This window comes from Plectrocnemia conspersa, unplaced genomic scaffold (assembly GCF_051122295.1).
Source record: "Plectrocnemia conspersa isolate PC_06_02 unplaced genomic scaffold, ASM5112229v1 ptg000012l, whole genome shotgun sequence".
Classification (NCBI taxonomy): Eukaryota; Metazoa; Arthropoda; class Insecta; order Trichoptera; family Polycentropodidae; genus Plectrocnemia; species Plectrocnemia conspersa.
In genome coordinates this window covers 1,820,084-1,844,790 of record NW_028277176.1, presented here as the reverse complement: position 1 = coordinate 1,844,790, position 24,707 = coordinate 1,820,084, and the positions used below count along the sequence as shown (strand labels likewise).

At 30.0% G+C, this 24,707-nt stretch overlaps 1 protein-coding gene across 20 annotated transcripts in view; it reads left to right on the top strand.

The window, feature by feature from the left end:
- Positions 1-24,707, top strand: part of LOC148227917 (uncharacterized) — a 463,346-nt gene that overhangs the window by 71,148 nt on the left and 367,491 nt on the right. For 6 of the 20 annotated variants that reach the window (XM_088200602.1, XM_088200593.1, XM_088200609.1 and 3 more), the window contains one exon: positions 12,031-12,079. The exons of the other annotated variants lie outside the window; for them this stretch is intronic. The gene's annotated coding sequence lies outside the window, so the exon portion shown is untranslated. The remainder of the gene's footprint in view (positions 1-12,030; positions 12,080-24,707) is intronic. 20 annotated transcript variants of the gene reach the window in all.

Genomic DNA, 24,707 nt, shown 5'->3' with positions numbered 1-24,707 from the left:
CGCGTCTCTGTTGCTGTGGCTTTGTGGCGTATTTCATACTCTGTCTTTTTAGACTTTTTGTAAATGTGATCGGTAACCAAAGGGTACAAAAACAATAGTATTATGCGCAATATATGTATTGTCTAGTGCGCATCCTTTCCGAACAAAGAGTAGTGTTTTCGGTAGCTCTTATGGGCGAAGAAGGTCTTAAATGGATGTGCTATTAAGTGGACCATTCAATATTTTTAATTATTAACGCAACTATTTAATCTGAAAATTTATTTTCCTTTACTGTGAAAATACTGTGTGATCTTACTTTTATGGCGTGTTTTCGTTTTTTTAAATGGTCGTTATATTACATTTAAATTATAATAAATTGTTCAGGTGGATAAAACCTTACAGGTGCTAAAAAGGTCATTAGAATATTTTTTAGTGTCAATTTATAAGTTTATAAAAAGTCTGAATAAACCAACCCACTTTAGTTTATTTAATAACGCAGTTGTTCTTCATAATTATTGTTGTGATAAATACTATTTACGCTTGAAATAATCGTTAGAAGGACCTTTAAATTTTAATAAATGGTGCAGTTGGTTTAAACCCCCCTCCACACCTTCACAAAGAATATTCTTATATAAAAATATTTCAACCTTATAATTAAATTGAATTACCATATTGAAGTTATGGCGAAATTCATTGCTTGTCAACAGTTTTGCTTTGACAAAATTATTTTTTTATTATTGATTATGTTAAAAAATGCTACACGCACATATTTAATAAATTAAAATCGGTTATTTTGCTTCATATTGTATCTTATACATGTTGTAGCATAATCTCCTATTTTTGATATAGCAGTTTTGTGTTCGAGTATGTTATTGAGTATTTTTTTAGAAATCTGTATTAATGTATTATATATAATAAAATAATATAAATAAATTTGACTTAGTTAATATTGTATTTGTTGCTTAATACAGAGCAATCATATGTAAATACTGGGCGTATTAGTTTCTTTATATATGGTGATTTATCTTTATAAATATAGTAAAGATCATTAGTTGAGCACTTGAATATATACCAAGGTATTCGTATGCACACTATTCGTATAGGGATCATTTTCTGTTGTAATGTTGAAGACCAGAATTAAATACATTTATAAGGCCCATTTAATTCTGGTCTTCTAGAGACAGTAGGATAAATTTTTATTACAAATGTGGCATTTTCCCAGTGCGCCATAATTACCACAATACAAACAATACGTTTATTATAGATTATTTACAAAATAATATAAATAAATAATAGTGCATACCTAAACTAAATAAGCACTGTCTCATCATATCATATATTATGTTCTAGCTCCTCATAAATATCGCCGAAAATATCATTGTGTTTGGCAAGCTTTTTCATCGGCCGTATCTACTATGACCGAAACTTGCAGAATTTGCTCGTTGAACAAGGGTCCATTATTTATTATTGTTTAATACTTAACATGTGTACGTCGCAAATTTTTGTGAAGTTCGTGTTACGTTTTTGTTTTTATTGTTTCATTACGCAAAGATTTTATTTCAATAATTTCAATACTTTTAACGCAATTAATTCATTTTAATTTTAAAATTAATTCGTACAAAGCAAACGCTGATACGGATCTGATATTTATGTAATTTGTTCCAAACATTATTAACTATTGCAGTACAATAAACTCGATAAAATTATGCATTTAAAATGTTCCATATTTTTTTCTGAATTAATTCAATCGCAGCTAATCATAATTCTAGTGATTTAAAATGATCAGTAATACGCACAGCATCGAGTTATTTAAAAAGTTAAACGATTATGAAAGTAATTAAAGATTAATTAAAATAATTAAAGATTAATTAAAATAATTATTATTAACTAATAATTAATTTTTAACAATTAATTGATTTTTTGTACTAATTGGTTAGATAAATAAATATAGGTAAAAACCGAGAAAAAATACAATTATATTTAAATATTCGAATACTTCATCATTTTTTATTCAATATTCGAATAGAGAGTGTACTACTTTGGCATCTGTGCTTGGACCACTACCGTTACCAGTACTTGAGCCATACGAGTCCAACCCAATGGGCGGGCACCCAGCTGTTGACGGCCGGGTGAGCGGGATTCACCCCCCGTATTTATCAGAGTTTTATTAGTATTTTGTTCATTAGATACGTTTCGTTTTATTAGATACGTTCTCTCGTTGATTCCCTGCATTGCAAGCAATGCATGCATTAGCATTTCGTTTCGCTTCATCCTTGTTACAACATTCGAATAGTTGAGAACCTTAACTAGATGGCTCATGCTGAATGAGCGTTCTCGAGCGCTGACGTCATAGGGGACTAAGAATAAGGGACGCAATCGCGACTTTCTAGGCCACTCTAAATAACGCAGTTGAAAGTCATAACATGTGTGTACTAAAAACTTTATAATTTGTATTATTTATTTTTATTCCTCGTAATTTACTCATTAAACTGAAAGTTCATACCCCGTTGAGGCGACCACTCGTTGCATAAATCACATAATTTATCTTACTTTTTTTCGGTTGCCTCCTCTGGTCCGGATTCAAAACTTTTGCTTTGACTCCCAAATAAGCTAAAGAGAAACTAAAGAGCGTCGCGGCGTATGCATATGTGATTTTTACGAGGGAACTCTCCGCCGTAGTATCCGCTCGACTTCCGCGATGCAGACGATGGAAATTCGATTACGTCTAAGTAATGTAATTTATCGGAAAATCCGCTGAAAATATTTTCGTCGATGCACTGCTGCGAAATAATATTTTCCTGACGAAAAATCTCGCTTTTGATATGACCCCTAAATATTTTACGTGTCGATATTTTCATGACCTTTTACCGAATCGCTCACGGAGACGTGAAGCTTTATTTTGTTATGCCCGAAGAATATATTATTTATTTATTTTATCTCCCTGTATTTATAAATATGTAAGAAAGTTAAGCGTCCCATCAACCTGTATTTTGGCGATTATTTCGAGAACGGATTGTCTGACTGGCATTTAGTTTTTTGTATTTGAGCAATACCAATGTTTGATATAATCATTTAACAAAGTTACTATTTATATATATTCTCAATTGGCATTATAAAATATCTAGGTCGTCATAAACACAGACCGGAGTCATCTGTTGCGATTTTGTGAGCTTGATTGTTAGACGTTTTAATAGTCCATAATTTATTACAATGATGACACTGATTTATATACTTTGATTTTAGTACTTTCTTGGTAGTTGTTGTGCTTACACCGTTGTAACGCATTGGGCTAATGCCTGATTTGTTACAACGGATGATTTAATATGAATAAATTTGAGTCGGATGGCTTAAAAGACACTTTTTTCTCTTACATATTCCTCTGTTACTCAGATGTATTATATATAAAACACGGTTAGGCTAACAATAAAAATCTTTCTTGCGTCGGATCATTCAAATATCAATCCATTACCTTATATTTTTAATATGACTAACAATTTAATAAGCGCTAATATTCGTCTACATCTACAGGTCAAACATCTTATATATAATTGTAAAATATCTCATCACAAAAAACAATATTAAACGAACAAATCGTATAATGTTACTATTATGAAAATTCTTGTTTACATTTCTCGATTTTTTTGAGAACTCTTGAAAAATTTTTGCTAGGACGACGAAAAAAATACACTTTTTCCAGAATGGACGCAATTATTTTTTAACAGTATTAACGGAAAATCATAGTTAACAATTAAAATTATCTATTATAAATTCAAAAAGTTGATAAAATAATCAAAATACGTATAAGAATCGCCATGACAACTTTCAATTGGTCACAGCTGTATATGTACTTATATAGTATATTATTATAATATTAGAAATAGATAGGATTAATCAATAACACTGATCTTATTTGGTTGAAACATTTTTATTTTAAGATGCTTTCGTCACGTGATAAAACGTAATGAGCGCTTCCAAGTGTCTCGTTAATGATGGCGCACTAGAGGTTCATGAGCTTTTAAACTATGAAATTATATTTTTATATACTCATGCATGTTATGTATACGACCGTAAACGGGTGTTAACGTTGCGGGATGTGTTTTTTACGAGTGGCAATTTGGGTCGTTTTGGTCATTTAAAATTAAAAAAATATAATTTTACGATGAAATTCTGTTATATAAGCTGATAAAGTAAATTATTATGATTCTGTAAACAAAATATATGTATATACAATGTAATATGATACTTGAGAGTACTCAGACTAAATATATAAAAACAAATTTATACTGTAAAAAATAAATTTAAGAGTAAAACTTATAAGCATTTTAAAATAAAGTCATATTATATTCTCTCTGGTTAAATAATTTTTTGACGTCATTTATGATAGTAAAATATATTATTTAACATATTTATTTTAATAATTTTTTTGTAATAAATAACATGGCGTATAATATATTTTAATATTTTAAAGTTGAAATATGTAAGTATATGTACATCATTATCAGTAATTACACGAATGACTACTTGGCTTCTTCACAATGTAATCGTTTGATGGGCGGCGCACTTAGAAATAGCCCAAAGCACCCTGAAAACTTTCCAAATTGCCACTCCGGAGCGAGAAGGGTTAAAAGGCTCGCGCCATCGGAAGCTGCGCGGCGACTGCAAAGAAATAATGTCGTCGCGCTGGCGCGAGCTTTTAAAAGCTCCTTGCCGGTCAAATGCATTGTTAATGAGCTCCGGCCGTTGTTATTATCATCGTCGCGTGAAAATTTTACGCGTTTCTTCGCTCGGCACCTTGCGCATCGTTCAACAGCACATCTGCGACGAAAAATCAATATAGACAACCTTTGGCAATGGGCAGGAGGGGGACGAAGAGGGCGCGTGGGGCGAAATTGGGAGGGGCCCCGCGGGGGCTTTCGTTAGCCCTAAGGATAAATACCTTGGCGAGGTTGCGGGGATGCGTCGAAAGCTCCTTGTGTTTCGCCATCCGACGACGAATAACTTTTGCTTCGGCGGCGAAGAGGAAACGAGAAAAAAGAGAAAGCTCGCAAAATTTTGATCGAGTCAAGAAAGACGGGGTTCTAATCAAAGTTGCGGGTTTTAAAACTGCTGGTTGCGCTAGGAGTCGTTAATTGAAAACGTACCATCAGCATCCTTGCTTTGATTATACATATTATATAAGTATTTACGGTTCGTTTTAATCTCAGGTGGAATTATGTATCATTTTGAATAAATAATATAAAAATTACCCTTGTGTCAAAATAGTATCATGGAGCTTAATTGTTATTGTCTTTAAGGAATAAATATAATTTTTAATAAGCCGAGAGTACTTAAATTAAATTTGGAAGCTTCCAAGACCAAGTAATTATAGTGGCAGTCAAAAGATTAGGACATTTTATTCAGATTTATAAAATAAACGTTGAAACTACTAGAAGACATATTTACCTAACAGGTCTAAGACTCACTCCAAATAAAACTCAAAATTTATTGCTTTTCTTGAGTCATATCCTATAAATACCACATGACATGAGTTCACCATGCAAATGTCTTTGTCTATTTAAAATATTTCAGCTTAGTTCTACTCTTAACGTCCATCGCCCTATTAACTTCTGTTATTATTGTGCTTAAATTTAGTTATTAAAAATATTAATAGATATTGTATTTACGGAGAATAAAATCATAAAATAAAATAAAATGTAATATGGAGTGAAGTACTAATTGTGATCTGATGACAAATAAATTAAAACACAAGCAGTCAAGTTAGTTAAAAATATATCAGAAAACCTTAATTAAAAACACACTTATTCCTCAATTTACGCGGTTAATAAATACATTTTTTTTCAACTACTACAGATCAAAAATATGTAGAAACGCATGGATTAATGGCTTACTCCCACTTCTTGCACTTTATCTACATCTGGAACCTCTCCCACTGCCCATGCTAGGCACGCGTGTCGCTGAAGATTTTGCTCGTTTATTTTATATTTTAATATTTAATCGTTTTATTACAAATTTTGATTAAAGCGCTATTTTCTGGAACGTATCTACCGCGTAAATTGAGGGCTGAATGTAATGATACTTATGTTTAAAATAAACAAAAAGGCAATACAAATATGGTCTAGAAAATCAGTTACTATTTTTTAAATCTCACCGCTGTTTGTAGTATTATCATTAACTTTTGCACTTTCTATGCTTAGATTAGCTCGTTTAATAATTCATAAATAAAATGTTGACGTATTATTTATTTATTTTATTAATTTATTGAGCTAATATAGCTCATTATTATTTTACGTTCACTGTTAATTAACAGTAAAATAAGGAACTTTTTATTTAAGGATCATGTTATCCTATCTGGGGTTTGATAAGTTGGAGTTATTATTAGCTATGAACTAAAACTACTTCAACATACATTATCGTCGACTAGATTAACTGGTAAAATAAAATTATTATTTGAAAATATTTTAAAACCTGATCTGTAGCATTTAAGATTACATCAAACGGACATTCAACTGCTTCTATAATTAACACCCAAAGTTGCGACCGGAATTGGGTAGGGGTTGAAAAAGCACCCTTTGTACTCGAACCTACACACTAACACGCCCCATGTCTGGAACTAAAAAATATTTAAGTATTGTTAAAAAATCGTTTAAATTTGCCAATTTTAAATAATTTTCGGTTATAATTTGGTTAGGCTGATGGATGACTTTCGGTCATATGGACAAATTGGCTGCTGCGAAATAATAAACCGTCTAGAGCGGTTGATGGGTTAAACGGAGCTCAACAATTTCGGCGCCTCATCCCCTTCGACTGTGACGTCGTGTGATGGATATTAATTTTGTCTTGAACGGGAGTACAGCCAAATTTTATTTGAATATGTTGAAATGTCTTGTCATTGTCTTGAAAGGTAAAGTTGGTGATCTTAACGTCGACTGTAATTTATTTCATTTTAAATAACAAATTTTACTCTATGAAATTAACTAGTGCGATGAACCGAAATATGTTTGTGTAAAATATAATACAATAAAATAATTACTAAATTTATTTAATTTATAAATTTTGATATTTGCTGCTTCTCTGGGTTTCTAAGGGTTGTCTCCGTCGATATTAGGCGTAGCTCTGCTTAGTGCGAGCTTGGCTCTTGTTTATTTCTAGTCAAAATCTAAGTGGTTGAAGTGCTTTAAATGGATCTGTTTTTATAAGCTTTTAGATAATCTTTACGTGATGATCAAGGGTGGTCACAACTTAAAATTAAAATTGAAAGCTCATGGTTTTACCCTATATTTATGAATAATTCTTTCAAGATTATGATAATCTAATCAATGATAAAATTAAGTTATATTCATAAATAGATTAAATCGCTAGAAAACCGCTATGTACAAAATCGTCCACTAATATATAAATAAAACACAACTTGAACTTTCTTTTGTGGATAAAGTACAAATGCCATTTTTTACCCTAATCACGAGAAAACATATAGGAAACATTAATCTTAACGGCTTAATTGCCAACATCCATACAAATAATTAAAAAGTAAAATTTTGAAATCAATCAAATTTAAAAGAAAAACTTTTTATCGCCTCTCCTAAGTAAAATAAAAATATATCTTTAAAAACCTGAGCTTGCTGCTATTGCGGCTCTCAGATCGATATTAAATAGAATTAGTGTGCTCATTACAAAAAATAAAATATGAATATACAAACATTTAATTAGACATATTTTTTTCTATGCTTGCTTGGTGTGGAGTAGCAAAAAATTATATATTTTTTTAAATTATACATCATTTAAAATAAAATTATAAATAATACATCCTTTTATACTAATTAAAAAAATATATTTTACCCTACAAATAATATCAATTAAAAAACATTGTTATTTAACTATTAGAAAATACTATGAAAATATTTCACATAATTAGAATAATGTATTTTGGACTGCAATAGAAAACATTTATTAATTTAAATATAAACACAAAATACCGAGGCTCATGATGCTTTAGAGTTTGAAAAACATATTTCAATAGTTCCAAATCATTAGCTAAATGCATTGTTTTTTTCTCTTAAATTGTTAGTTTCTTCCTTTAAATGGTAACCATTCGCGTTTTAATTTTAATATATTGTAGCTAATAACAAAACTGTCAACATAAAATTATTATTATGGTATGTTTGTAAAATGAATTACCATATTATAAAAATATAAGATTAATAAAATTACATAAAAGTGCTATAAAACAATTTTTTGGCGCCAGAGGCGTGCCAAATTATGTGTATTTGTAATTCTTTTAACTTTGTCGAAATTAATCTTAATTTGATTAGTCAAAGCTGTTAAAGATCAAACACATAAAATTCATGCTTAGTAGATCCCATTATTTTTGACAAGACCATAATTTACTTACGATTAATCTAAACACTTCTGATACATTTAAATTAATAGACTTAAGAAAAATTCCAGACCAATAAACCCGAAAAGCTTATCAACTTTTATTTTACTGTGGTAATATATTTAGATATATGTATGTATGTACATACATATGTATAATATATAGTTGAGAAATATAATATTTCAACTTGATTATTAAAACTAATTATTTTGTAAATTGAGTGTCATGAACTTGTTACAACTGGCATAACTTTCTATAGATTATTCTCTAAATTTTGCCTTATATTACGTACATATACATACATATGTATTAGAATTATATATTTAATTTTAATGTTGTATTATAAATATTATAAATTTTGATGTCGGTATCAAACCATAATCTTTTTTATAATATATTGGTTTTATTAAACCAAAAGACAACATATTAAAAGTTTTTTTTTTTTAAATCACTTAGCTAAATAATTTATTATCTTAATTTGATTAAAATAAATATGTTATGACTGTCATAATTTGTTGTATTTACTAGGATCAGTTGTTTTTTTATAAATATATTACACTTTACATATATAATACATATGTATATTTAATTTAAATGCTATATTGTATTAAAGATTTTCATGTTTAGATCAAATTATATTGTTTTGTAATATTAAACCATGAGAAAAGAGGATTAAAAAAGTTTGGATTTTTTTTGAATCACATAAGGTTTATTTTTTCCCGTTCTATGTCTAAATATTGCAGAAAGTACCATAGATATATTTTGAACAAACACACCGTGTAATGTTCTATATCTAATTTCTAGGACAACACGAACAAGCAAAAGTTCAGGGTTTTCATTGTTCGTCCTTAATCTAGATTCAAGATCACCACCTCAGGATAAATTAATTCAATTTTCTTAACAGGCACACGTTTCCTTGTTATGAGAGGCGTCCGGGGGGAAATCACCTTATTTAACGTCACAAAAAGATTCACAGATAAAACAGAGTGAGTCCTCCTTTATTTATCTGTCGACGAAAGTTTACCGCCTACGAGATAATCCTAGAATTGATTAGCTAGTGCCGATATTTAGGCATGAGTTATAGTTGCAAGATTCAAGATTTTAGAGCTTCAGGAAATTATGTAGATTGCGCTGATTATATTGGAATAGTTTGCGAAGCACTTTTTGAGGGTTCGTTTGTGCAAGTATTTCGCTAATCGAATTCGCTCGAATATTTGCTCAAGGGTGGATAAATGCATGTGTATGTTTCTAAGTAAGTAAGTGGGAGAATTGGAAGCTTAAGTTTTCTAGTATCCGGAAATCTTGCGATGATTGATGTTCTTGAATTTGTACTCAAAGTTTATCCTAACGCTTGTAATATTATTATGCAGGTTGTTCCTTACAGAAATGTTAAATTCTTTCAGTTTTTAAGGATTAAAAATTGCAGCTAAATAGACGCCGAAAAATCTGAAAGCAGTTGATTTTATAAGCAAATAAAAAAAAATGTAGACGCCGCTGTTAGGCGGTGGAGTTGAAATGGCAGGTCTTGTTGTCTTCGTTGGAGGGTCGAGTTGTATTATTATTGGCTGTGTTGCCTGTGAAGCTGGTTTTGTGATGCCTTCTCGTGATTTAAGCTCATGAACCTGCTCGTGTGCTGCTGATGTTCTACATCTGTCTTCTGCGTCTTTTATCGCACCTCTCAATGTCACATCAGGGACGTCATTTGTATTTTTAACAAGGAGAGGGGGGCAAAAGTGGGCCATTCAGTAAACGTTTTTTTAAATTATTTTGCTTTCATTAAAATTCATAGTATTTAAATTCTCTGGATAATTTCAAAGGGGGGGGGAATTCCCCCCTGCCCCCCTCCCCCTAAATGGCGTTCCTAATTTTTGATTATTTTTAATGTGCTGCTGCTGTACGTTTCACACCACGATTTTATTTGAAACATGTTTCTCCTATTGATTTTAAATGTATTTTAAATAAAATATTTTTGAGTCAATGAGTCAATTAGTCAAATAAAAACATGTTGCTAGATAGATAAAAATGTTAATTTTGCACCCTGGTAATAACTATCAGACACGCTTTTTTAGTTGTCTATACTGAAGTGTTTTTTTATGTATTGTTTTAGTAATATAATACATTAACACAAATTACAATTATAATTTTATAGATACCGCATAGGCTAATAAATAGAAATCGGGCTGTTTTGTCATATTATACCAACCTTAATCCTCTGTACTAGTACCTAGCTTAATGTTATAAACCAATATTGGAAAATTAACTCAAATTTCTCCGATAAGTCCCCCTCGTGTTTGATATAAATAAAACATTAGCATTACCATAATGCGATCGGCGCCCGAATATTCCATGTACATTATATATAGGTACAGTATATAAAATATTACACATACATTGTCTATGTACACATATAGATAGAGATAGGACTGAGGAAAATTTGAAAGTATAAACAAAAAATTGTATAATCTTGGAAATGGAATCGTACGTTTCTCTTCTGAGTTTACTTACAAAAGGGATCCTTCTGCAGATCGCGCCTTGAGGGTTCTTATCTCGAAACCGCATCTGTAGTGCACTGTAAATATTGTTCACTATAAGTGAGATTTATGACACATCGATAAAGCGCTTTAATATTAAAATAAAAAAAATATATGATTAAAATGCGTATTTCCTGGTTTTTTAAATAATATAAAGTTAAATAAAGCACGATATATAATATTTTTTTCCTTCGAAAACATTGGTAATATAATTGTTTTAATATAATACATTATGTATATTCCATAACTGTAAAAGCTCCAAGTAGAAAAAGAAAATAGTTTAAAAATTGCTAAAAAATATTTTTGTAAAAATCATAAAATCGACTGTAAAAATAAGTTGTAATTACAGCAATGAGTTTTCAATATTGCTACTTTAACAAAAATATGTAAAGCTTTTTTATAATATCATAATTATAATTTCTAATTAAAAAGTTTTTCATTCATTAAATGCTTTTGTAATATTTATCAAAGTAAAAGTATTTTTTTTATAAATAAAATATAACTAAACTGATGATGTTTAATAAATAATAATACCGCACATAAATTATCTTATCTTTGTGGCAAATATGCACAAAACTATTTCACAGTCTTGTTTATCTTAGCCTTTAACTTTTAACATGTCATTTGGCCTTAATCATAACCACCCATTCGTCAAATTGGACTTTTGATCCTTACACCGCTTTTCCTTAGAAACTTATCACATCATCATATGTGCAAGTACGTATTCAGAAGGTGAATAGCTCGTTTCGCCATTATTACAGTTTAGAAGGCGCCATTACACGCGCGGCGGTTTCCTTGAGCTTTAGTGTAGAGAGAGAGAGTGAGCTTTTTTTACTCAGTTCCTTCATTCGGGCAAAAACGGAACGAGCACGTTTCTGTGCGAATTCTCGAAAGGAGGTGCTCGAGATACGCCAAGGGCCTGTTCTGGAATGCAACCTCGCTTTTGAGGTCCTTTGTGGAAATGTGACTCATTTAACCCGCACCTCCCCATAGTTCGCGGTTTCATTGTTCCAGCTCTGGCATGTGGGTCAACGAGATTTTTTTCGTGTTTTATAAACTGTATTGTAATACCAACTTAATGCTATTTTAATTATGATAATATAAGTCTCTACTGTGTGAATAATTAAAATAAATTTATTGTTTCAGGTATGTGCAACTCAATATGATTCAAGGGTGGTAGAGCTTAAAAGTCCATGTAAGTATTTGAAAAAAATAAGCAATATAAAAAGCTCCACCTTAGGCTAAAATAGTGGGACATTAATATGAGTGTGTTAACAAGAATATTGACTTAATAAAATGTGTTTTTTCTTTGGATTTGGCGGCCGCAGGGGCGTGATTTTGTAGCCAAAATAGATATCGAAAAATCTAATAAAAGTTTTTTTCATAAATTTATATAAATTACCACATACATATATTTAAATGTCGCTATCAGGTGGCGAATCTTCGCTGGCGTGTCGAGTTGTATTATTGTCGGCTGTCTCGTGTTTATGCAATGTACTGGTTCGTCTCTGCTGCTCTAGCTTCGTAGCGTCTATCACCGCGTCAAGTGTCACATATCTTAAAGTACTGGTTCAAATTTGCTCTGGCGAATTGCAGATGAGGATGTTTGCGGGCCAATTGCATCGTTTCAGTAACTCATGATTCATGTTTACGGCTTAAAAATAAATGTTCCTGATGTCTATTCCAAAGATCCGTAAAACAAGGAATAGAAAAACAATATTATTATGCGCAGAATAAAACGTATTGTCAATCGCGTATTCTTTCCAAACAAAAGGTAGTTTTTTTCAACAGTATTTATGAGTAATTAACGCCTCGAGACTATTAGGTGGTCCGTGCAATATTTCTTATTATTAACGCAATTGTTTGGTCACTAAATCTTTATTTTATTTTGTGAAATACTGGTTCTCAATTATTCGTAGTTAATAAAAAATGGATTAAATGTTCAAATATATTCGTATTTTTTTTCTCAGTTCTTACCGATATTAATTTATTTGATCAATTAGTGCAAAAATGCAATTAATTAATATTATTTAAATGAAAAATAATTATTGGTTGATAATAATTATTTTAAATAATCATTATTACTTTTATAATAGTTAAAATTTGTAAAATATGCATAGCACAAAGAATAATGCTTTATTTATTTTGGTCAGAAACGTATTTCAGCTTTTTTAAATCACTAAAAAATCTGTTTTAACCGAATAAACGCCAGCGACTCACCGGTGAGTCGTATTTGGATTATTTTTTTAAAACAAATTAATTAATTATTTACAATTTTTTTATTTTAAGCTCCAGTTTTGTTTTTAAGTAAACCAAGTATTTTATTTATTTATTTTCTAAAAGAGATCTGACGCGTGAAGAGAAACAACAGGTGACTCAATACATATTTTGCTCGAATTTATTGTGTACACAATAATGTTTGGAACGAATTTGATATACATAAAGATCGTATCCGTATCGGTGTTTGTTTTGTGTGGGTTTGCATATAAATAAAAGAACTAAACATAAATTAACCGCGATCGAATGAAAAACAACAAATACAAAACTGTAGCTCGAACTACACAAAAATTTATAATTCATGCCTATTTTTGAGATGAGTGTTTAATGATAATAAAATATGGACCTTTCCAACTTATGTTTCGTTCAACAAGGGAATTCTGCGAATTTCGGTCATAGTAGATACCGCCGATAAATATTCTATTCATGTTTTTTCGAAGGCGTAAAAGTATATTTTTTGGAAAAGAAGCGTCTCATTGTCTTGCATTTAAAAACAAAATAAAAGCGCATAAAGGATCATAGATTTTGGAACGAATCTAGTCGCTCTAGTATACAAATTGTTTCAATCTAAATTTTTTTCAAATTTCATTTGAGATAATATAAACGGATATTTAATCAAATATTTGAAATTAGATGAAAATCAAGCAAACAGTTTTGAATTTTTGATTGAGAACCCAATGTGTGTGGTCTTACTTTTAATGCGTGTTTCTTTTGTTTGAAGTTGTCGTTGGAATGACCCCTGAATTATAGCACATTGTGCATTATATTTTATAAATCTGTTACATAATTATGTAAGACATTAATAAATATATGTATATTTTAGCTTAAGCTTATTATACATATTAGAAGAAGAAAAAAATTAGAGCTTACTTTGATTTGAGCTGAATATTATATAATATGTATGCGTGTGTTTCATTATGTACCACGTTTAACATCATTCAGCACAAATATTTACAGAGAAGAATTCTTATTCAGATTATTTTTGGAATTCGTCTATACATTATTTATATAGAAATTTACTTTACGAAACCCACAAATGAATTGAGTATTCTCATACGTAAAAGCTTTGCGTTTTTGTCGTAACCTTGGTCGCCCCCGTAATTTGGTAACATTCCAGCGCAATTCTTAACATTCGGCCAAATCAGATTTCGCGTAATAACATTTTATTTATACGCCGATGCACAAATTATGTGCATAGAGTCTTCTTGTTGTTTTTCCGGCGATATATCAAAAATCGTAAAAGTTTTCTGGCCCGCAACGAAGCAAATACTCGCAATTTTACTTCTTTTAATTTTGGAACATTGGCAAGGAAGAAATACATAACTTTCAATACGACTAATCTAGCAGAAATATTTTATTTCTTTGACATTTTTAGATATAGATATAATTTTAAATAATAATAATATATCTATATTGTATAGGATGATTTCTTTCGTTACAACTCTGTACAAAACATTTATTCTGTTTGTTACATTCTTGTTTTTTAGTTATAATATTTGAATCATACATATAAGAAACATTGGTTTATGAGCTTAAGTCGTTTCGAAAATGTGCTCTTATTCAAAGCAAATTTTCCCATAAGAAATTATGAAAACTAGGGCTTATTAGTTTTAAAATCTAAAAGTATTGTTATAAAAATTATTATTTTAATTTTTATAATATAATTTAATTTAGCAATTATTCATATCAATATGACTACTGTCTATCTATCACTGATAGCTCAATGAAATATTTTTTTCCCGTGGAACATTAACTATTGTAGAAACCTACCAAATGACATTTGCTTTTGCCTTCTTTTAAGGATTTGGCGAAAATGTGACATTGCATTGTCATTGAATTGATTCATCTCTGATGTTGCTTTTCCATCTAATTTTGCACTGTTTCTTACATTTCACAGATATCCCTAATTTCATTTGAAGTGGGTGTTTTTTCTTCTTCTTCTCAGACGAAATCTGTTGCTCGCAATGAAAATTTATTAGTTCTTCGGTGTTCCGTTTTTTTTTTGTGTATTGTAGTATATATAAATAAATTTTATATTATAAATACTCTGACACTCATCTCTTTTAGTTTGAAGACCGGAGATGACGGATGGCAATTAGACACAGAATAAGCCGAGGGTTTTATTTACAATTTAACGGGGCGCGGGTCCGCACCGGCGTGTGAGCCCGCCAGTGTTGCCACGAAGAGTATCCTTTAATGAGTTACCGCCAGCACTAAATAAATATATATAAATAGGCCCCCTTATACCAGTATCTTAATATATTTATTTTGCATTAAAATATAAATATTGCAACTATCTACAATCGATTATTTTAAGCCCCTTAATTAAAAAAATATCATGGATTAAAAATATCACTACGGATTGGCTATCATGTTCAAAATGTCAGTCGTACCAAATTGTAAAATACGACTTTATGAACGATTTTACTTTATACGTCTAACACAAAAGCTTATCAGCTCTTTTAATGGCTCTTAAAACAATGAGTAATTATTATTGCTTCGTAATAAATTACGGCCGCTTTATCTCGTTGTTGCCATTTTATAACATTTCGAACATCAAACAATACTCTATGGGTGTTTTATGGTTGGATTTTGGTGGATTTTTCATAGTTTAGAAAATGATTATGAATACATTTTATGTTACTAATATGTAATTTATTTTTGCCATTGAATCATATTTAATAGTTTTTGATATATTGATTATTTTATATTTATTCAAATATTTTTTATGACTAATTTAATTTTGTATTAGCAGTCAGAGAAATAAAAAAAGTTTAAATAAGCTGATTAATATGCATTATATATTTTTTGCAACAAAAGTATAATATTTGAAAATTATTATTTAACATATTTTTTCATTATTTAAATTGTATCGCTTCTTCGACACATCCACTTAAAGTGTCAACGTCTTAATAGAGAAATGATCTAGATTGAAAAACAATTTATTGTATTATGCGCAGTGTAGAATGTAGCGTTTGTCTTTTCCAAACAAAGAGTAGTATTTGCTGCGGTGTGTTCTGCGATGCAATTGATTGGACTCAATATCCCATCGTCCGGGATTTTTTCGTTGAACTTTGCTTGGTGGCCGGGCTATTTTGCAGAATAATAATGGCAAACAATTATCTTTCTTAGTAAATTCCTTAGAACCTGTAAACCAATTAATATATAATTTAAATTTTGTATGTAGCTTCCTTATGATTTTCTCAGTGATCTTTTGTCATTGTGATTTTAATTAACAAAAATATTTTCAATCACCACAAAATGGACGAAGAAGATGAAGCCTTTTTGAAAAATTTTTGAGACGCGTTGTCCAATGTCCCCAGTGATTGTGAATACAGTGATATGTGCGAAAGAGATTCTAATTCAAGTGTACGTGAACATAGAGCGCGTGTGATGAATTTAATTTTATTCAGTAATGGTGAGTGTGATTGTGATATCGCAGAAGACTGAAGTGAATCTAATCCAACAAACGATAATCAAGATTTCCAAGATATTACAGGGGAACAAGTTTTTCTCAATAATAGTGAAAGCATCGAAAAAGTGGCCAATTTATTTATTAGCGATGGTTTGTTTGAAATAATAGTTTCGTAAACAAATTTATATCATCGGCAAACATCTCACAAAAACAAACAAATAGAAAAAAAATCTAAATCGAGGCACCAATATTTCAAAAAAATTTTTTTATTAAAAATGCAACAATTTCAAATAGTTGATTACTTTTTAGACAAATTCAATAATGTTTACAAGGTAAAGAAAAACATTTCCTCTGGATGAGGGAATGATTAGGTAGATTTATTTTTCGGGTATTCAGTCCTCAACTAAATATGGAATGTTGAATAGAATGCTTAGCGAATCAGATACCGGTTATATTTGTGATTTTCAATTATACACCGGAAATGCAGGAAAATTAGTAACCACGGCGATGAAAGTGTTAAACCCATATCTTGACAAGTTGCACCGTGTTTATGCTGACAATTTTTAAAATGGCGTATTGCTCGAAAAATATTTATTTTTACGGAAAACAGAAATTTGTGGAACAATGCGGAAAAATAGTGATCTGCCAGAATCTCAAAAATATAAAATGAAGAAACGTGGCAAAAAAGGTAAAACGACTATCCAAATTTGCAAAACAAATATGAAAAGAGATTTCAAAATGCTATATAGTTTTCATAACAGACAGATGATCCAAAAACCAGAACGACCGGCCTTACATTATATATGCCTCAATATAATATAAATATATAAAATATTTCAAAAAACAATAGAATAAACAAAAAAATGTTTTTTTTTTCATTTATTTCAATGTGCATTGTTTTATTCATTCAGTGTATCAAAATTTGACTCGTAACAGCAAAATTAAATTTAAAGTTTTTTTTTGAGTAAGAATAAAGGGTGGATGCAGAATTCAGTGAATATATCGATTCTGTAGACATTTCACCAGTTACTACCACATCTTGCTGTGCCCGTGCTATAGATCCACCAGAAAGGCTTTCGGATAAGCCGAAAAATCATCAGCCAATAAAAATAAAAAGTGTGGAGATATATGTAAGAAGAACATGTCGTGTTTGTTCTGCACATGGAATAAGGAAAGATACAGCATACACGTGCAGAAGTTGTGAAATTTGACGAGTGTTTTTATACGTATCAAAGAATATTGAAATAGATAAAAAAGTGTATTTAATAAAAATAAATATAAATAGTGATATAGTGGGTTTATAAGTGTAATGGTGAAAATAAATGTGTCCGTGGCAGTTGTAAGCAGAAAAAGGACGCCGAAAAATTTGGTGAGTGCAAATTATATTATATGTATTATAAACGGATATTTTTTATGAATCGTTTATACAAAAATTTATAGAAGCATTTAAACATACATATTATTAAATTAAAAATAACTAGCTTGTAACTATTGCAAACATTTTCAATTTACACAAAATATTAGGAATGAAAAATACATATTTATTCCTTCATGATTTTATTCCTCAGAGATTCTTTAAAGCGCAATAATATTTTTATATTTTCAATTATTTTACCTAATACGGTGATAATTTATCCGAATTGTAGCTTTTCTCCCCTGGTTTAATCTGTGAATCATCACGATTTATTAAATGGCGAGGAAATTTCAAAATAACAAAGCCCAATAAATGTGTTTTTAAACTGGTTTTATCAACAGCAGGTAATCTTATAGATTAATATCGCCAATAATATATATTCAAATGAAAGTTCTACAGTTTTCTGACCAACAGTACTTTGCGAATCTATGTTGATAATTCCGCAATGTGTTTCTGTTTAAACTGAAATAATAAAAAAATCGTATATATATTTTATCGACCCCATAATACATTGGAGCCAAAAAAAAGGAAAGAAAACTGATACTGAGAGCATAACACTATTTGTATAATAAATAAAAAAAATTGTTCCAAACGCTTATTACATAAACTCCATTTTTAAAAATAGATTTCTCAAAATAAACCAATTTTCATAACATTCTTAAAAATCTCAACATTCATTCATGTATTTTTTAATGTTCTCATAAAGGTTAGAAACCTCTTATATTTTTTATACATGTAAGATTTATTTTATGTGTTAACATGGTTTATTTTGTATAATTTTATAATTTACGTACAACTGTAGAGGATTTTATAATTTTTCGTGCGAATCGAATCATATACATATTTTATATGCATACATTATTTTACTTTAGTTTGATTTTAAATTATTTTATTAATACTTGAAGATATGATATTTAATAACTATTATTTTATTAATTTATTTAGCTAATATAGCTAATTTTTAATACACAAAAAAACCCACACCTCCGTACAATATTCCCCTGGCCGTACTCGTTTTCTTAAATTGTGTCTATTTTTAGTATTAAATCTATGTACATCTTTATTTATTAATAAATACTTTTGTAACATATATAAATACGAAAACATTAATCTTCAATATTTGTAAAATATCTAACCATTCCAATCTATCAATCATACTTTTATTTGAAACTACTTTCATTGCCCTATTTTGTAATTTTTGTAACATTGTTTTATTTAATTTATTAAGCATAGATAATATTATTGCATAATTATTAAATTGAAGCAATATAATACTATATATTTCTCGTCCTATATAATAAACATATTTTTCTACTATTATTTTTAATATGTAATTACAATGTTCCTTAATTTTTTTTATCTACAATTACTCCTAAATATTTTATTATATCAAACATTTATTAAATAGAATTATCTATAAATATTTTTATATTGTTTATAATTGATAAAAATACAAATATTTTATTCGTACTCTTGGCAAAAATAAATAAAATTGTTATGTAGTGTTATTAATGATAGACTTTGATGCTTACTATCACTCGTACTGCATCAATAATAATAATATCTGCTATTGTTATTATTATTATTATTATCAGCTAAAAACCATTTGTGCTAAAGCTTTAAAAATGCGATGTTAGGTTCAACTAAATAATTGGAACGATAAACGCTCTGCTCGTTTACTATTTTAAAATCAGCAGTGTCTCCTACGAGATTTATGAACGCAGATAAATTTTTGAGATCCCCAGATTCCGCTTCCCCCTCACCTCGTCTTGGTCCAGACGAGTTTATTGATATAATCAACGGGGTCGGAGCCAAGCTTGCACTTGGCAATCGGTCTCGGAGGAGGATACAGACGAAATGCACATCCGAATTATATTCCATTATATGGCTGAAGGGTAGCAGGATATTGTGTATATAACGGACGATAAGGCTTTAGTGGCGGTGGCTTTGTGAAGGGCGATCCTGTAATTTTGTAAGTGAAACAAAGGGCAGTTAGCGTTATCGGTCACGTTCGACTCTTATTAATTAGTTGATGGACGGGGGACGCATACATGAGCTCTTTGGATATAAGCTCTTGTGCTTTTTTCAGCTTTATTGTTATGAGCTTTGTCTTTATGGCGTTTATTTTATACAATGAACTTCAATAGCGCGATCCCTTTGATCTATGAGCTTTCATAAAACTGATGAACCTTTTCAATATCCTAATTAAAGTATATAAAAATGCATTTATGTTTCGCTAGAAAAATAAAATAAATCGTTTTATATATAAAATCCCAAAAATATAATACATGTTTTATTTGTTTTTTAGAAATCGTAATTTTTATTATTCAATCTCTGTAAAAATATTAAAAATACTTAAAAAATATGATATATAAATTATTTAAAACTAAGTTTTGGGTTCTTGAATATGGATTTTAAAATTTAAAAAAGATGTGCTGCTGTCATTGGTTTCTGTTAGCACCAAAGTTTATAAATATCGGGCCATGAGGCATTCTTGATTATTCCAGAGTTCTAAAATTTTTTTATTATAAGCTTTTCACATGTTTCATATTTTATCATTATAAAACTGTATGTTTTTTTGTGAATTTATAGTCTTTGAGGTAGATTTTATTATATAGTACTTTTTTGTATTGACCCTAATAGACATTTCATATTCAGCAGCTAAACGGTCTACAATTTGCGCAAACAATTTACTTAACATGTTACAGTCCATTCACGCGTTTTTGCGTGATATTGAAACTGAGGTATAAAAATATCGTGCAAACGTAATAAATATTTAATCTTGTATTAAATCAAAAGATTACAATGTAACATGATAAAATATCATAATTTGTCAAAATATATACATTTAAAACTCTGCGCAAATTACGAACCGTAATGTGTTTATATTAATTATTTCAAAAAAACTATTATACAAAAAATCTCTTTTATCACTAAATTTGTTCTTACAAAATGTATTTTTAATTCCATTTGTAGTTGACCCTTTACACAAGATGTTTGTAGAGAGTAATTGCACTAAATAACTCTTAAATGCTTTCAGACTATTTATTATAGTATTTTAATTAATTTACTTATTAATTAAAACTTGTACAACACACATACTAGGTAAAAGCGACTGCTTTTTTGTCTTTGAAGGTTGTTATTTGCGTCGATTTGATGAAAGCACCGATTAAATGTGAGTTCGGGCAAAGTGTTTTTTTATAGTAGCGTTCTCGCTTTCATATAATTGTAAAGAATTGAGAATATGGACGATTTAGGGCGAAATTGTTTTATTTTTATATATGATATTCTTATTTTTATCATGATACATTTTATCTGGATTATGTAAAAATGGCAACAGTGGAATTTTTATTTTCACTACCTGCTTGCTCGGAGACGGTATTTTGTGCTACTCGTCTTAGATAGCATCTAAAGATTGTCTTTAGAGTGCATTATGTTTTGTTATTTGCTTAGATAGAACAGATTTCGTTTGAACTTTAATTCCTTTTGGCAAAAAGGATATATGCATAGCTGGTGTTTTATTGTTCTTTGCTCCTTTGATCAATGCCGCTAAATCGGCGTTTATTTGCATATGCAAGGAACAAATAGTTTTTATAATTTGCATACAAATTCATTTAACAATGCACCTAAAATTAAGTTTTTTTTTCTGTCAGTGACATATATATATTGTGATATCGATCTGTTTTAAGTACTTATCTACATTTTTATCAGCATAACTTTTTTGACAAAAGTATTTTTAAACACATGCCGCAAAATTCTGATCGCTCACTCAATTTTTTATCGATGTTTAGACATAAAAGGGCGAAATTCCAACCCTAGACCCTTCCCTTTGCCACCTACCTAATTACAACCCCTGGCGCGAATGCGTTTAATGGTTATTTAAGGGCTTTGTTCTGCGTCCACCGCGACGTTCCTCAGACCACTTGTAATATCACGCAAATATAGTCCTTCGCACGTACAATATGTAGACATACATATTACATAGTGTCATGTGTGGTTTGACGTTGGTTAATAGACTTGATAGTTTTGCGGCCGTGAACACATATTTATATTGAATAATGACTAGGCACACATACACTGATCAATTAGTTATCTATCGGGGCTCGAACCCTTCCCGTTCAACGGACGCGTGTCTATTGTATGTAAATTGATGTCAAAACCTGAAATCAAGCGTGTGTATTTAGTTAGACGGGATGTAGATGTTTTTGGGTACTAAAAGTGAAACTTTATTGTATTATATCGGACTGTTTTGCAATTGTTACTAGCTGTCGGTCCCTCACTATCGTGAGGTACCGCAGCTAGTGAGTACGAATACCGGACCCTCACATTTTTGGGTTATAAATATTTTTTTTTACTTCCGTTTTAGTATTTATTTGTTAAACTTTGATATTAAAACTATTTTGTATTATACACAAAATACTAAATCAATCAGGGGTTTAAAATTTTTTTTTTAAAATAGTGGTATAAAATAATTAAAATATTTAATTTCTACTTTTATCGATAACAACAAAAATATAAATATAAGTAGAGTAGTATTGCTAATATTATGAACAAAAAAGCGTTGTTGATATGGCTGCTATTGAAAAAAAAGAGAAAAAAGTGTCGCATTTTATTGGCCCAATAAAAAGAGCCAGAGTTTACTTAGCACGAAACATATTTGATATTTATTCAAAGAAATTTCCATTTACTTTTATACACTTATTTTAACTTTCTAAAGGCTTTTAAAGCTGTCAGAAAAACGTCTCAAAAAATGATAAAAACGATTTTATATACGTACATATATGTACAGATTTTTAATAACCAAATGAATAATGTTATATTACGATATATATGATAGTATATATACCATATATTTCTATAAAAAAGTAGTTTTGATTTCTCGACTATTTTGTATGGATTATAATAAATAATCTATTGTACAATAGATTTGAAGCGATATTTATATAAAATATGCTTAAATATTATACGATATATAGATTTATTAGGACGAAATTATGAGAGTATCAGATCGCATAAAAATAATATAATTTAAATATGTACCTTATCCCTTGAGTAACGCGGTAGATACGATCCAGAAAATAAAAAAGATTTAATAGTATTTACGGGTACTTTTTAAAGTCTTTAAATAATAATGTAAACGAGCAAAATCTTTAGTGACACTTGTGCACTCCAAAAAGCACAGGATAGTAAGTGAGAGAGGTTCCAGATGTAGGTCAAGTGCAAGAAGTGGGAGTAAGCCATTAATCCATGCTTTTGTATACCGCTACGCTACACGTGTTTGATTTATAGTATTTAAAACAAACGTTTTTTCTTAACCACGTAAAATGAGTACCACGTACATTGAGGGATAAGTTTACTTTATACAGAATGGATCATATAGATTTTAAATAGTATATAAAATAAACAAGTATATCTAAAAATAAGTGGCTTAGATTTTTACAGTTTTATTTTAATCACCTCAGACAGATTGGCGTCGTTTTATTGTTTAATATTTTTATTCATCAGGAACGATGTTTCAAAACATTTTTTTTAAAGTATCTTAAAATAAAATAGTTAGAAGTGTTCCATTTATATGGAATTGTGCCTCTTAGTTTTAAGCTCTGGGTTTGGTATGATCTCTTACTTAATTCTAAAAATAACAAGGTACTCGAGTTTTTTAACGTGCGGGTACCCGGGTACCCGGTTCAGGATCTATCCGCGTCGGAATTCCTACTTGTAATTCTATGTGTTTGTATAGTTATAATATTTTTTATTACAGTTTTTCTTATTTTCCTTAATTATTATCACAACAAACCTTAAAATAATACATCGTTGTTCATGGTTATATAAAAAATGTATATGTTTCAATATTATTGTATGTGATTTTTGGTTTATAAACAAGGCAAGATATGACTCAAGGTACATCAAGAAGGACACTATGAGTTCATTATTCCATTAAGAATTCACGTAGGTGACTAGATCATTACACCTGTGAGACACACAATTGTCCTCACTGTGACCTTATTTATTTTAATAGTAGTATTACTTTTTTTGGTATCATCAATTTATAAGCACCTGTCATGGATGCGTATCAGACTTAATTTTTTTGTAAGCTCTTGACACGTACATGGGTATTTAACTAAACAAAGATCGATCCCCTAGCTGTTATTTTTTATGGGGGCGAAAGGGCGTAGGAGTACAATAATTCTTGCAGGGTGTTGACCCCCGTATAATCATGTTAGGGTTGATTTTTGGCGTATCATAATTTAAATACACGGCCGGGGGAGAGATTATGAAATACGACCTGTGCGGTGGTAAAAAAAATCCACACCACCAATACGTGTCGCACACGTGAAAGCAAACAAAACACAATTTAACCTTTTCGCTGCCGCGGGTACGGAAATTTGAACGAATGAAAAGCGTTCGCTTGGTGTTTTATTATTATTATTATTGTTTTGCTGATGTAAAATTTACGAGACGAATTTCCACGAATGCTTTGAAAATTTTCGCGTTGCCCAAATACGCTTCCTCTGAATCGATAGCATTTCGTCGTCGCTTCGAGGGTTTTTATTTTAGTGGAATTTGCGGCGCCGTCGAGTGCCATGAAGAAACCTTGGCAAGAGTCCTCTCGCGAATCTTGGAAATACTCGGAAAAAGTATAATTTAGTGGTGGATATAAAGACACGTTTAAGATTTTTATCAATCGGAAAGGATTTTATTTAAGAAATTTATGGTAAT